This window comes from Saccopteryx bilineata, chromosome 2 (assembly GCF_036850765.1).
Source record: "Saccopteryx bilineata isolate mSacBil1 chromosome 2, mSacBil1_pri_phased_curated, whole genome shotgun sequence".
Classification (NCBI taxonomy): domain Eukaryota; kingdom Metazoa; phylum Chordata; class Mammalia; order Chiroptera; family Emballonuridae; genus Saccopteryx; species Saccopteryx bilineata.
The window spans coordinates 228,637,698-228,652,909 of NC_089491.1; the positions used below are offsets into that span (position 1 = coordinate 228,637,698).

A 15,212-nucleotide genomic window follows, 5' to 3' on the forward strand; every position below is an offset into this window, starting at 1 on the left:
CCACACATCTCTGACAAGGCTGTGGTGCCAATAAAATGATGTCAGAAAGGCAACGGGGCAGCTTGGACATGCTCCTCACATCTCCAGGCTTCAGTAACACAAGCAGCCATGTTTAATCCATTTATGCCTCACAGCATTAAAAGAAAGTTGAGAAAGCCTGACCAGGCGGTGGCACAGTGGACGGAGCATCAGACTGGGACAAGGACCCAGGTTCAAAACCCCGAGGTCGCCAACTTAAGCGTGGGCTCATCCAGCTTGAGCACAGGCTCACCAGCTTGAACATGGGGTCGCTGGTTTGAGCATGGGATCGTAGACATGACCCCATGGTCACTGGCTTAAGCCCAAAGGTCACTGGCTTGACCCAAGGTTGCTGGCTAGAGCAAGGGGTCACTCGCTCTGCTGTAGCCCCCAAGTCAAGGCACATATGAGAAAGCAATCAATGAACAACTAAGGAGCTGCAATGAAGAATTGATGCTTTTCATCTCTCTCTCTCTTCCTGTCTGTCTGTCTGTCTCTCTCTCTCTCTCTCTGTCAAAAAAAAAAAGGCACTGTTATTTAGAATCTGAATAACAGAAGGACACAAGGCAAACAGTGAGCTACTGTTTGGAAAATTGAAACAAAAAGTGCCTCAAAAATAAATTGGACAACTTAAGGAGGACTTTGGGGATGTGGTTCTCTGGCATCCATGTTCTAAAGTCATCAGGGAGGTTGTTAATTACAAGCTGTCTCTGCAAGTAAAGAGTATAAAGGACCCACCACTCAATTTTAGAAAGAGTTGATCAGCCTCTTCACAAAAGGTGAAATGCAAATTATTAGCTAGCCATGTAATGCAAATTAAAACCGTAAAGATATCCCACAACACATCTTCCAGAGTAGCTACAATGAAAATGTCTGACAATACCATGTGTGGACAAGAAAGCAGAGCAACTGGATCTTCATGCATTGGTAGTAAGAGTGAAAATAGGCAAACTGTTTCAGAAAACTGTCTGCAGTTATCCACCGAAAGCGGAATACACATCTACCCAATGACACAGCAACTCTACTGCTACAGAAATGAGTGTAGTTGGGCACAAAGGATACATCAGAACCGTCTTAGTAACTTCAGTGGAATAGCTGAGACCTGGAAACAACCCAGATACAATCAAGAATAGAAGGAATAAAGAAGTTGTAGGATGTTTATAGGGTAGGACACTGCCCCACAAAGAATTAGCTATTCCACAAGCAACCATGTTGTGGGATCTCACATACAGAATGCTGAAAGAAGCCTGACGCAAAAGAATCCAGTATGACTCAGTGTAGGTGAAGTCAAACACAGGCAAACTTCTCTGTGGTGGAAGTCAGAACAGGTTCCCAGGAAGCTGCTTGTGTCTGGGAAGGACAGGGGGTGGGAAGCCCCTTCTGGTGACAGACATGTCCCATTATCTTGATCTTAATGTTTGGGTACTTGGGTGAATGTTTTACTTCAATACAAAAAAATAAATAAAGGAAAAAATATTAATTTAAAAGAATATAGACATTGGGATACAGTAGGTCTGGTATGGGGCCCAGGATTCTGAATTCTTAACAAGCTCCCCCCCCCCATGGTGGTTTAATGAACATAATGGGTGGACTTTATTCATAGAAAGAGGCACCAATACACTTAGATAACTGAATTTAGAGTCCCCTAACCACTGGGTGCTTTCTTCAAACCCCTCCTGCTCTCTTTTCCTCCCTCCCATGTTTATTGGTCAGTCTACCTGGTACAGGGGAGGGGCTGAGAATTCCCTGCTGGAGTCTGTGAGCTGCTGGAAACCTGAGGGGTGGGGAGGTGGACAGTCAGGACCCAAGCATCCAAGTAGTCCTGCAGATAGGCCCTGAAAGAGTGCCCGCTGGGTCACCTGAGGCCATTCCCCACCAAGCTCCACCACCTGAGGCCATTCCCCACCCTGCTCCGTCACCTGAGGCCAATTCTGAAGGTTGCCCGTCTCCTGCTTACCATACAGCAAGAAACAGTGCAGAGCTGAGTCTATAAGAGCCCCAGCAGCTTGGGGCTTGGGATTCCTCTTAAACCAGGTCACTTTCTCACATACTACAGGTTGGGGCAGGGTTGAGCCAAGAAAGGAGGGGAAGGGGAAAAGACAGGGACACAGAGCCACATACTTTGGCCAGCCCTGACTTGTTCCGCAGCTTTCAAACCTCTTATTTTTTTTCTAGGAGTTACACTGAGCACGGGAAAGTCTAAGATAAACCCTGCAGAGTGGGAATCTGGTTTTCTTTCTCCTTCCCTCTCATCTCCAGAACCTCGGGGACCCTGGTATAAAACATCCTAACTGTGGCAGACCCCCGAGAGCCCTGCCTGGGTGTCTAAATCCAGGCATGGGGCTCTAAGTCCAGGGCAGGACAGGAGAGTACAGGACCGGCCTCCTGACAGCAGGCTGCTCCCTGCCAAGGCGGCCAGAGGGTAATTGCACAGCACGGGCCTCTCTGCCTTTCTGTCTCATTAACAGTCTCAAACTCAAGCTGGTGTTCTTCCTCAAAACTGTCCTTCATACTATCTCCTGAATCCAGCAGCTACGTCTTTGGACAAATGAAGAGGGTAGGAGCAATACAGTCTTCAAAAAATAAAAACTGTGGCTCAGTGGACAGAGCATCATCCTGAGACTTGGTGGACCCAGGTTTGAAACCCCAAGGTCACCTGCTTGAGTATGGGCTCACTAGCTTGAGCAAGGGGTTGCTGGCTTGTGCATGGGATCATAGACATGACCTCATGGTCACTGGTTTGAGCCCAAAGGTCACTGGCTTGAGCAAGGGGTCACTGGCTCAGCTGGAACCCCCAGTCAAGGCACATATGAAAAAGCAATCAATGAATAACTAAGGTGCTGAAAATGATAACTGATGCTTGTCATCTCTCTCCTTTCTGTCTATCTTTCTGTCTGTCTCTGTCTCTCTCACTAAAAAATAAAAATTAAAATAAAATAAAAATAAAAACTGTGGCCCTGGCCGGTTTTCTCAATGGTAGAGCTTCTTCTACTTGGCGTGTGGATGTCCGGGGTTTGATTTTTAGTCAGGACACACAGGAGAAGTGCCCATCTGCTTTTTCACCCCTCCCACTCCTTTCTCTCTCACTCTCTCTCTCTCTCTCTTCCCCTCCTGCAGCCATGGCTCCATAGGAATGGCGCTGAGGATGGCTCAATGGCCTTGACTCAGTCCTGAAGAAGAACTTGGTTGCTGAGCAACAGAGCAATGCCCCAGATAAGCAGAGCATCACCCCCTACTGGGCTTGCCCGGTGGATCCTGGTCTTGGCACATGCAGAAGTCTGTCTCCCATCCTCTCATTGAATAAAAAATAAAAATAAAAAAATAAAAACTGCCCTTGTCACCTGACTCGCTAAAAACTTAAGACTTCTTAACAGGCTCCTTCCCAGACCTGCAATAGGGACCAAGCCTGTGGCCGGAGGGAGAGACAGCGGTCCACATGGCCACAGCACCACAGCTGGAAGACAGTGATGGAAGCTACGGTTGTACATGTTCTCCCTTGTGACAACCCAGCACAGCTGGTGGACCGGGGCTGTTACACATTCTAGAAGCATCAGCCAGCTGCCACAGCAGCCAATAACACCACATTTACATATCCTGTGTTGCCTCATCTTAAATTGCTCTAAAAAACATTTTTTTTCTGTCTTGTCTGTTGCAAATGAAGGGGTTACGGGAACAGGGTGGGAATGACGAGGACGCTTTGCTGCCTAATTTTATTACTTTAATGTGCTTCGGTGCTGGGCTGTGCCAGCAGGAAGGAGGCGGAGACGCGCTCTGCGGGGCCCATTACTGACCGTCCTGGGAGAGCGTGGCCACCCCGTCGTGTTCATTAGCCAGACAAGATGACGGGACCGAGACGCACGAATTAGGAGCCAGTAACTGACACCATCGCCATAATTGGCCGTTTATCGCAGGAAGCCTTATTTTCCATCGCTGATAATGCTCTCAAGCTAATTACAGTCCCGGCTCCGGGCTCTGGGCCGACTGCGGAGCCTGCGGGGGAAATTCTGTATGTGTACATTTCTGATAAAAATCAGGCGAAGCGTTGGAGGGGTCAGAGTGTCTTGTTTCCAATGAAGACCCAGGCACTTGGACAGCCCAGAACTGCAGGTCTACCTTTCAAATTAAATTTTTTGAGCCCCTACGCAGGTAATTCTCCAAAGAAAAATGTCAATGCCTCTGACCTGCTCTGAGAAATGCCACGAAGGCGATCTGCTGCATTGGGGACCAGTGGTAATTCTGCAGGGTCCTGCCCTGCGCTCACCTCCCACTACAGGGGCCTGAGGCCCCAGCTGTAAGGGTCCAAAGGGTGCTACAGAAGTCAGTAGCCCATCCTCACCATGAGCCCTCTTCAAATCAGAGCCTCTCCTACCACGTTTTTACACACTGGACTCCAGATTTTTTTTTTTTTTCATTTTTCTTTAGTGTTTTTTTATTTCAAGCAAATGACCTCTCCAGTGCTGGGCCAGAGTCACATGGTAGCGCTGCCACTTGCTTCCCCACCTTCCATTCAATGACTCCTGCCTGACCACTGTCCTTGAAGGATCACAAAGACCCCTGGCATCCCAGTCTAGATCTGACAACTGTTTGAGGACCCCTCAAGATATTCTTGATGGCTCCTCAGCACCCCACCCTGCCCTTCCCACCAGAGCAGACCACAAATGCACTCACCACCTGAATTCCTCACCTTTTTAGCTCTACCTTCCTTCCAGAGAATTCTATGGACTACATGGTGGACCTACATGGTAGGTAGACCTACATGGTAAACAGATTCTATAAAGTAAGCACTTTTCTTTATCTATGTGTAATGAAAACTAATTTGGGGGGAGCGGTGGAGAGAAAATAGAAAAGAGGCAATAAATTGGTTATATTCCAATTATCCTTTTTCTGATAGCTGGCTTTCAGCCAAGGAGGACAGACATGTGTCCTGTGTGCAGGGACGTGTTCCGGCCCCGTAGAACACTAGGAGGGGTCTGGGGACAGCTAGTTTGGCTGGCTCCGTCACAGGGATATGGAGAAAATTGGCGAGCACAGACGGCCCGCTCCAGTTCCAACATTCTGGAGGGACGAAGGCTGAATAAAAACAGTAGCTGACCAGGGGAGGCAAGGGTCAGGGATGGAGTCTGATGTGGGAGGCTTGGGCAGCCACCAGAATCAATTCTCCTCTGAGAAGAACAATGTGGTCAGGAGGACGAGCCAGGCCTCTCCTCTGCTGGCCGCCCGCCCAGCAGAAGGCTGGACACAGAGCAGCCGAAGAAAGAGTCCAAGCCTCCCCGTGGGAGACAATTCCCTCCCTCTGATCCCACCTACAGACTTCCCTGAATTCTTCCTGTGTCCTTTGCTGAAGACATGGTCACCTCACATGGTTTGGGAACTGACAGTCGGATATACACCTTGTGGCCGGCACAAAAACCTAAACCTCTGGTCAGCACGGTCGCCCTCCTGGGTTCCACAGGGTCTTCCCTGGACTTGCCCATGGAGGCCAGGCCCCCTTCTCTTGGCAGGCGAGGCTATTGCACGTACACTTGACCCTAGGTGAACACCGACCATGGTGCACAAGGACCTAAGGGTCATCAGCCATCAGCACGTGGCATGTGGCATAGCTATGCTTATCACAGAAAAAGTGGGAGCAGTGACTGCACCATGGCACCCAGCCTGCACCCAGGGTCTCTGCACCAGGCCTGCCGTCCAGAGCAGGTCAGGCTGGGGAAACTGTTCCACCCCAGCAAGCAGGTCTGATGGGATGTGTGTGGGAGACTCTCCCCTACTGGAACTTTTTGAGGGGGTTGGGGAAAGGAACAGAGGAAGGAGGGAGAGAGCGGCTGGAGGAGGGAAGGGGAAGGGGAGAGGAAGAGAGGGAGAAAGGGACAAATACAGAGAGAATGCAAAGGGCCTGAGTCATAGGCAGCAAAGCCTTCCCCAAGCCACTTGGTCTCATGATTTGACTTAAAATGCAGTCTTTAAATAGATCTAAGGCTTCCTGCTTTTGAATAATTCTGTAAGTTTAAAAAAAACCTGTCTAATTCTTTCCATTTGCCTGGTAAGTTGAAGTTTCCATTCTGCAGTAGCATCAGGTGTGTCTGAGGCAACAGCATCGAGGGGGAGGGGGCAGCTGGAGCGGGCAGAGGGGCAGGGCAGGTGGCCGAGGGCCTCACTCTGGCCCCACCTCTTACTAATTGCGTGGCCTTGAGCAATTCATTTGTTCTCCCTGAGCCTCAGTTTCTGCCCTTTAAAAACATGGATAAAGATACCAACGCCTTGCAGGACTCCGTGTGATAGACCCGAGTCTCCTGGGCACCCAATAAAGACGGCGATTATTGTCATTATCATCATCAACATCATCATCATTACTCTTCCACATGGGCATGCACCACAACAGGCAATTAAGGAATTTAGGGTACTTTTTAACAAGGCTCAAATCGTCTGATTTTCATGCCAAACCGTACAGTTCTTAAAGAACCATGGATTCCTGCCCCCTCCCCAGAAGAAACCACGCCTCCAATACATATTCCAAGTGAAAATTAACTAACTGAAGTCATTTTCTTAATTGCAAAAGCAAACAGATCTTCAGACAGGAGACCAAAAAAAAAAAAAAAGCCAGGCCCTGGCATGGCATTGGTGTCTTGAGAGTCACACCAGCCTCTGGGACAAAGGTCCAGAGGACGGGACATCCAAGGAGCTCTGGGCCCCTAACTCACACACAGCGGGTGGACCACCAAGGGAGCTGCTTTCTTTGCAAGCAGTGACACCGACAGCCTCTGCTTGTGCAGGTGGCGCTAAGGAAACCGGAGCAGCCACTGGCTGCCTGTGGCCCACGGTCACCTGGGAAAGGGAGCTGCGTGCAGTGGGGGAGAAGGCACCGCTCCCTGCACTGGGATGTGAAGGTCCACACACCAGAGCAACAGAGCCACTTGAAGAAAAGTTATTACAGCGACGTGGGGAGGAACAACCTACCGCACCCCGTTACCATCCAGCAAGTATTCTTCTGAAGAAAATGTCCTCCAAAGTCAGTGATTTTGCCAAGATGATTTTTCAAAAATGGGTAATGGCGAATGCTTATGGCTCTGACTTCAGGGGTGGCTCCAAATGATTATGGACGTAACAGGACTCAGTCTATTCTGACTCCTAGAGGAGGTTCTATTACCAATCCTATTGTACAAATGAGGAAACTGAGGCTCAGAGAGACACCGCCACAAGCCAGATTAGACGAAGAGAGGTCTCTCCTGTTCTCCCAAGTCCTCAGGATGGAGAAGAGGTTCCTCCCTAGTCTCCAGACCTGAACACCAGTCTGTCCCCAGCATGGGTGTGGTGTCCTCCATCAAAATCACCTGCCCTGGACTCCGGCCCGCCCAGCCCCCAGTATCCCCCAACCCCCGCCACACTGGGTCTTGGTCTCGCATCTCTGGCCCCTCTCACCTCTCCTGGATCCTGCTCAGGTGAACACTGATAGAACGCCCTGTCCTTAGTCTGTTCTGGCCCCTCTCTTCTCCCTGGATCCTGCTCAGGTGAACACTGATAAAACGCCCTGTCCTTAGTCTGTTCTGCTGGGTGTCATTCAGGTACAAATTTGAATTTCCTTGCTCTAAGCACTGTGACCAGGGCAAGTACCTGCCTTCCAATGGAGGCCTTTCCTTGTTCACAATGGACAGATCACGGGGCTGTTCCTGGGGTGGGGGGGTGTGACAATTAGATACCCTTTGTGTGCCGTTGTTTGTAGAAAACACAAAATGATGTCTGACACGCAGAAACTCAGTAATTTCCCTCCACCTGCCTTCCTTCCACTCCTCAGCCCTCCTTCCCTCATCTGTCCACCAGTCCTTAGTCTGTTTTTCCCCCTTTCCTTCCTTCCCTCCTTTCTTCCTTTCCTTTCCACTTTCCAATGTATGCCGGTCAAGCCAGTTACTCTGTCCCCTCTCCAGCCAGCTGCCATGTCCCCTTCCTATGCTACTGCTGCCCCACCCCCCAATGCACGGAGCTCCGACCCCAGGCCTAGGAGCTGAGTCCTCCCCTCTGACTCCCTTTTTCTGGCTCCCTGTTCCGCAGTCTACTTACAGCATGGTCAGCTCTGCCTGGTTTAGCACCAAATTGTTTACTAATTATTTCCTGTTGGTTACATTCCTTCAGGGTGGACCTCTGTCCCAAACGAGTAATTAACCGTCCCCCTGAGTGCCTGCGACATGCTCATTTCATCCCACTCCCCTGACAGCGCCCACGGCCCAGGCCCGGTCCATGGTAGTCTCTCCATAAAAACTCTCATGGGAGCAAGTGGCATTCCTTAACAACGACGAAACCAGGCCCCTCCCTGAGGAGAAGGCGGTAGGCCCAGTAGCATCACCGCCTGCTCTGTCCCCAGATCCCCCCGGCCCATCTGTCTGGGAACTCCTTTTCCACCCACCCACCCAAAATGACCAGCTCACCCTGGTTTGCCAGGACTGCCCTGATTTTCAAACTGGAAGTCCACACCCCCACCTCTACGTCCCAGGCTGGCTAGGCCCATTAGTCACTCTATCCTCTGCCCAGATAGGAGCCTCATTTTTATAGGAGGAGACACCCTATGAATGTCCTCACAGGTTACCTGGCAGCAGGGCTCTGCCCCTTCCTAACCAGAACATGGGCCCAGGTTAACCCACAATTGAGCAGATGAGGGCCTGACACCTCACAGGCTGAGGGCACAGAACTGCGAGCTCCCTGGAGAAAGAACCAGGAGACAGGCGGGGGAATGAGGAGGGATTTGGGGACAAGCCTGGTGAGCTCCCCAAGTCACTCAGAGCCCCTAACACACCTTCGGGAAAGACAAGCAGTTCAACCCAGTTCAGGTGGCAGAGGTCCCAGAAGGGCCCACCTCCAGTGTGACACACTCCAGACCAGGTGGCAGAGGTCCCAGGAGGGCCACCTGCAGTGTGACAGACACTCCAGACCAGGGGGCACTGCAGAAGGGCCACCTCCAGTGTGACAGACACTCCAGACCAAAGTACAGAAGAGCCAGCAGCCGGGACCGCCTCCTTTTTAGGTCCTTAAATCAGTCTCAGCAAAAGCCACCCTCGCTCTGATCCTCCAGACTTCCCCTCAGACTGAAAAGCAGAGTTAGAAACGCTGTCCCAGTTCCAACAGGAAAGCCTGCCTGGTGCCCTCCAGGCCGCGTCGGCAGAGCGTGGGGACCCCCTGGCGCAGCTGAGCGTCTGCCTCCCAGGAACTCAGAATCGAAGGATCAATATCGGTGAGTGTTACCTAGGCATTTAGCTCCCCTCTCTCACTCTAAAAAGAAGATACATAATTTGGTGCATCTTCCCAAAAAGAGCTCACCAGAGGCCTCAAGATCGTGGATTCCGGTTCTGTCTTTTACAATTGTCATTACAAGCACAAGGGCTGTTAGGAAACAATAATGGTGATGGTGATGACAGCAGCTGTCACTTCCATAGCCTTGACCTTCAACTACTCACTGTTCTGAACATGTCACTTATATTAACTCGGCTAATCCTGACCGCAGCCCTATTCAACGCAGGAAATATTACTCTTTCTCCATTAATAGGTGAGGAAGGAAGACACAGAGAGGTACAGCAACTTGCCCCAGATGACCCAGCAGGATCTGAACCCAGGAGTCAGCACAAGTCCCTCCCCTTCTGCTCACTGTGGCACTGGCTCCAGAAGGGCCCTTCGTCAGAGGAAAAGTCTGTGTGTTGGTTTCATCCCCTCCCCTCTCAGTAAGGATTGGAGGTGGCTTGCACAAATCAACAGTAACAAGAGACAACATATTAGAAACAGGTGGACAGAGCCAAGGACAAACAGTGGTTGAGACAAAAGAGACACTGGGTTGAGACAATGCAAATACATGCCCCGCGTGCTGGGAGAGAGCAGGAGCAGAGGGGAGACGACACGACAGCCTCGGGGACAACTCTGGTGACCGAGTGGGTTGGGGGCCTCTGGCCATGTGCTACATATCTGTTCCCTCTGTAGAAAATTTTTGCTAGAACTTAGGGAGACAGTGAGTGTGACACTGCATCCACCATCCCCACGCTGGAGTGCAGACAGTCTTTCTGCCCCACTAACAGGGTGCAGAGCCCCGACACCCATGCGGGACTGGCACCCACCTGCAGACACCGGGGCGTCCTGCAAAGCCAGGCACCTTTGCAGGCAGTCCTGCCCCCACCCTCCCTCCAATAGAGCAGGCGAGGCCAAGGTCCTCCTCAAAAGCTCCTGTGAGGCCTGCCCTGCCCAGCCACCAGCCAGTAGAGCTTGTTCCAGCGGTGTGGACAAGAGTTTGGGTCTGGAATTATTTTTAAGGTTGGTAAAACCAGATGCCTGACCTTGGCCATGAATAGCTCTCCATAAAAGCACCAAGAGAACACTGACCACAAAGCGAGGACATTTCCTGCGGTAGGAAAAGGACTTTTCAGGCTGGCTCTTCTCACTTCAGACTCTGAGAGGGCATCGGCTAAGGGCAGGTGGAGCAATCTCAGAAGCTGCCAGGAAACCACCACCAGCCTACTTTCACAAAGGTCTGTGGTAGGCAGGTAGACAGACGTGAGCAGAGCAAGGACGATGGGCTAAGCCCAGAAGGTCACCAGGGAGGAAAGCCCCAGGTGCCCATCAATGGACTAAAGGGGAACACAGGACCTTCCTCCCAGGGTGACCTTTCCTCCCTCAGCTGGTCATGTGGTCCAGAGCCCCAGATTTCATATCACTGGTCATGGATGTGGGTGGATGCTCTCCTGACCTTTCCTCCCCTGGCATACTGTTAGTTGTGTGGTTTTAACCCCTTAGAAGGGGCCCGAGACTAGCGCTTAAGCCTCAACCCCTAGGGAAAACATTTAGGCCTCAGTTGTGTGTCAGCTCCAGGCCCAGAAAAGCAGCAAAAGCAGACAAACGATGCTATGGCTGACCTCAGGACTAGCTGCATTGACTAATGACCCACTGCCCTGGCAGGGACCAGTGAGGACCAGAACCCTAAAAGACACACATGGAGACCTGGTGAATGGGCTATTGAGATCCTCCCCTGGGACCTCCCCTAGTCTCCACCTTTAAAAGCCCCTAGGATGAGGACCCCGTGCACTTTCCTTTCTGGGAGCAAGCCTGCACCTCCCCCCCCTTCTCCTCTTTGCCCCCCAGGCGCGTTTTCCTTGCCCTTTCTTTCTCCTAAGCTCTGAGAGTCCCAGTGAGACTTGCAACCAGGGGAGCAGTGGGCAGCGGTGGCTCGTTAAAGGCTAATCCCCTGACCCTGTCTATAAGGCCTACTTTTCTCTGACTTTCCTCCTGCACGGCCAACAAATTCGTCCTTTACTTGCTGCATGTTTTCTCTTGATTGAGTTCTTTCTCTCAAGTTGAGAATCAAGGTCTCGTTGTTTCGCCTGTGACAGGTCTACCCCTTGATCACAACAAATTCTGGCCATGCCTCGGGTTACTGTGACAGAATGTGAAAGCACAATCCCTGAGACTATTTACTGGTGCAGGGGGCAGACTAATGGCCCCCCAAAAATATTCACATCCTACTACTCAGAACCCGTGAATGTGAAACTTCCATGGCATACGAGGACTCGGTGAATGTGGTCAAGGTTATGGATTTGAGGTGGGGAGGTTGTCCTGAACCATCAAGTGGGCCCAATCCGATCATATGCATCTTTACAAGTGGGAACCTTCCCCAGCTCTGGTCAGGAAGACTTAACAAGAGAACAATAGTCAAAGGGTGAACTTTGAAGATGGAGGAAGGAGCCATAAGCCAACGAATGCAAGTGGTCTCTAGAACCCTGAGAGACAAAGACATGGCTACTCCCCTAGAACCTCCAGAAAGACAAGAATCCCTGCTTATGACTTATTTTTAGGCCAGTGAGGCTCATGTTGAGCTTCTGACCAACATAACCATAAGATAATAAATGTGAGCTGTTCTAAGCCACCACGTTTGTGGTCATTCTAACTCTTTTGCTGTTGGCGCCCCTTAGTGGCCCTGAGATGCATGTTCAGATTCATCACCACTTTTACCTCATCCATGCCCAATTACGTTCTGTTTTTCAAATGTCACTAGTTAGTTTTTAGCCCCTATCAGAGGCTAAACCTTCCCAATTTGCCCAGGACTTGGGTTTCCTGAAACCTAGGATTTTCAGTTTTAAAGCCAGGGAAGTCCTGGAAAGATTAGGGCACATTGGTCTCCATACCCTTGACTCCCCACTTAGATCCCATGGGAAAACTAGTCGAAGAAGACAATGTCTTTCTGTCCTACGCACTGCAATAACGGAGTCCCAAACACATTTGAGACCTAGGCAGTATGCCTTTGAAAATGAATCTTGAGTTGAGATCAGCAGAGGAAGTGCATACTTTGCTCATGTAGGAAACCACCTAAGTGTCCACTGGAGGAGAAATGCATAAAGAAACTGCGAGATATATATATATGTGTGTGTGCACAATGGAATATTACTGGGCCACAAAAAAGAAGGAAACTTTGCTATTTGTGACAACTTGGACAGAACTTGAAGGCTTTATGTTCAGTGAAATAAGTCAGAGAGAGAAAGACAAATACTCTATGTTTCACTTATATGTGGAATTTAAAAAACAAACACAAACACAAACAAACTTAAGGCTAAAGAGAACAGATTGGAAATTTTGAGAGGCAGGTACAGGTATTGGGAGGTTGGCAAAATGAGTGACAGGGATCAGAAGCTACAGACTTCCAGTTATTAAATAAATAGTCACGGTCACATAATGTACAGCATGGTGACTATAGTTAATAACACTGTTTTACATATTTGAAAGTTGCTAAGAGGGTAAACTTTGAAAGTTCTCATCACAAAAAATAAAAAATTCTGTAACTGTGTATGGTGATAAATGTTAACGAGACATATTGTGGGGATTGTTTTACAACATACACAAACATCAAATCATTATGGTGTGCACCTGAAGCTAATATAATGTTGTATGCCAATTACAACTCAATAAAAAATACAATAAATAAATGAATACATAGACAAACAAAATTAAATCATCTGGTATACTGAAAAATAGCCACCTTGGGTACTTAGGTAGATTTGTTTTTCTAAATTAAAGTTTGTGATATGTCTCATGGATGAAGCATTCATTGAAAATGTCTGCTTCCTGTTCAAGGACAAATGGAACAGAGCTATTTCTAGTCAGTTAGGTCATCCATTTCTCCTGCAGTGGTCTTGCTTTAATGGAATTATCTCTGATGGGCTTTAGCAACTTCAACAAGAATAGCAAACAAATGAACAGCTCCCGGCACAAACAGGACTTGTGAAAGAGAGAGGTGACTGCCTAAATCACCACAGGGCCATGGGCCAGATCAGTGGTGGAATGGGATGCAATTTTTTAAACTTTAAGTGCCAATTTAGTAAACTGTACCTCCATGTTTCAGAAGCCTAAACTACACCCATCTGCTCATTATCCCAGATGCTCTATTTTCTCCTGGCCACTGAGAGTTGAGGCTAAGACGGCACTTATAAACCGAAACCTCTGGTTTCACAAGCTTTGGCCTCAAATCGGCCTATCGTTTTGCATTGGTGAAAGGAGATGAAGAATCAACCAGGAGGAGGACCTAAATCATATTTGGTATAAAACAGGGAAAGTTGGCTTTAAGCTTCAAAAGCAAGAAAATCAGACAAAGTCAGCGTCCAAAAAAATTTAAAAAGTGATATTAGCAAAATCATTAAAATTTTAATAGAATTTGAGAGGGTCACTACTCCAACTTTAACAATTAGATTTCATTCTGCATTTCCTTGTAGTTTCTAAATGCTTACAACTTCAGGGGTTTCTAGGCCGTGGATAATTAATTTATCCATGACCAGAGACATGTGGCACTGTAGGAGAAACAGCTGTTAGGCTTGCTCGCTTGCACTTTGAATGAGCACGGGGCAGAGACACGTGTGTATAGACGATGTAAGGCTACAGGGTGCTCTCCCTGACGGTGGATGATGAATCACTTGCCCGCCACTGTGAGAGCTGTTTTGCTGTTCATTCACCGGCTGCGGCTGCCGTGAGAAGCAGTTTTCCCTGCCTCTGTGCTCGTCCGCCATTGCGAAAATCTGTGAAATGGGAATGGCCCACCACTTTCCGGCTCCACAGTTTCTCCACCGTCTGCCTGAATCCAGTGGGAACCTGCCTGGCCTCGGCCACCAGCATTACAGGTACCAACCACCTATAGATGTAAGCCTTTTAAACTTGGAGAACTTAGAGAGTTCCAGCATTACAGAATCATCCCATTTCCCACTCCTAGTTATAGCATAATGTACAGCCTGTCAGCCAGCTCTCTAAACAGATGAACACCAAGATACCTGGCCAAGGCCAAGGATAATGCCCTGGCTTTAACATAAGGAAGTGCCACATGCTTTGATTGGCAAATATCCCAACTCCCTCCCCACCCTCACTCCTGAGAAATGAAAAGGTGTGTGGGTGAGTGGGTGGGTGGGGTTCATCCAGTTTCAAGATTCCCTAACCCTGACCCTTGCAGATAAGATGGTGAGCCTGAGATCCAGCTCCCATAGCTGTCCACAAACCAGTTGAGAGGCAACCACTCCAAGGCTCCTGTTTCTGAACGAGGCAGTAGTGATAAGTGGCCAGGAAACCAGTGGCCCTAATTTGTTGCAACTCGTCCTGTGGCCACAGGGATCCCAGGTCAGGGTACCACGTCCCTTCATCTGCCTCACAGAGATGTCCATTAGTTATTCTCAATCCAATCTAGGCACATCCAGTCCCTTAAGAACTGCCTTATTTATTTTGGTTTTATATTAAAGGGGAGAGTGAGGCTTGGAAGCTGAAGTGCATGCAATTGTGTAACTGAAACCTGTATAATTTTTTGTTTTGTTTTGTTTTGACAGAGAGAGAGAGAGTCAGAGAGAGGGATAGATAGGGACAGACAGACAGGAATGGAGAGAAATGAGAAGCATCAATCATCAGTTTTTCATTGCAACACCTTAGTTGTTCATTGATTGCTTTCTCATATGTGCCTTGACCGTGGGCCTTCAGCAGACCAAGTGACCCCTTGCTCGAGGCAGCAATCTTGGGTCCAAGCTGGTGAGCTTTTGCTCAAACCAGATGAGCCCGCACTCAAGCTGGCAACCTCAGGGTCTCAAACCTAGGTCCTCCACATCCCAGTCCAATGTTCTATCCACTGCGCCACCGCCTGGTCAGGCGAAACCTGTATAATTTATGAACCAAAGTCACTACCAGTAAATTCAAAACTGTTTTTTTTAAAAAGA

General features: G+C 49.1%; 1 protein-coding gene across 1 annotated transcript in view; it reads right to left on the bottom strand.

Moving 5' to 3' along the window:
- The window catches only part of CLIC6 (chloride intracellular channel 6), a 46,170-nt gene that overhangs the window by 11,270 nt on the left and 19,688 nt on the right, over window positions 1-15,212 (bottom strand). The window lies entirely within an intron of this gene.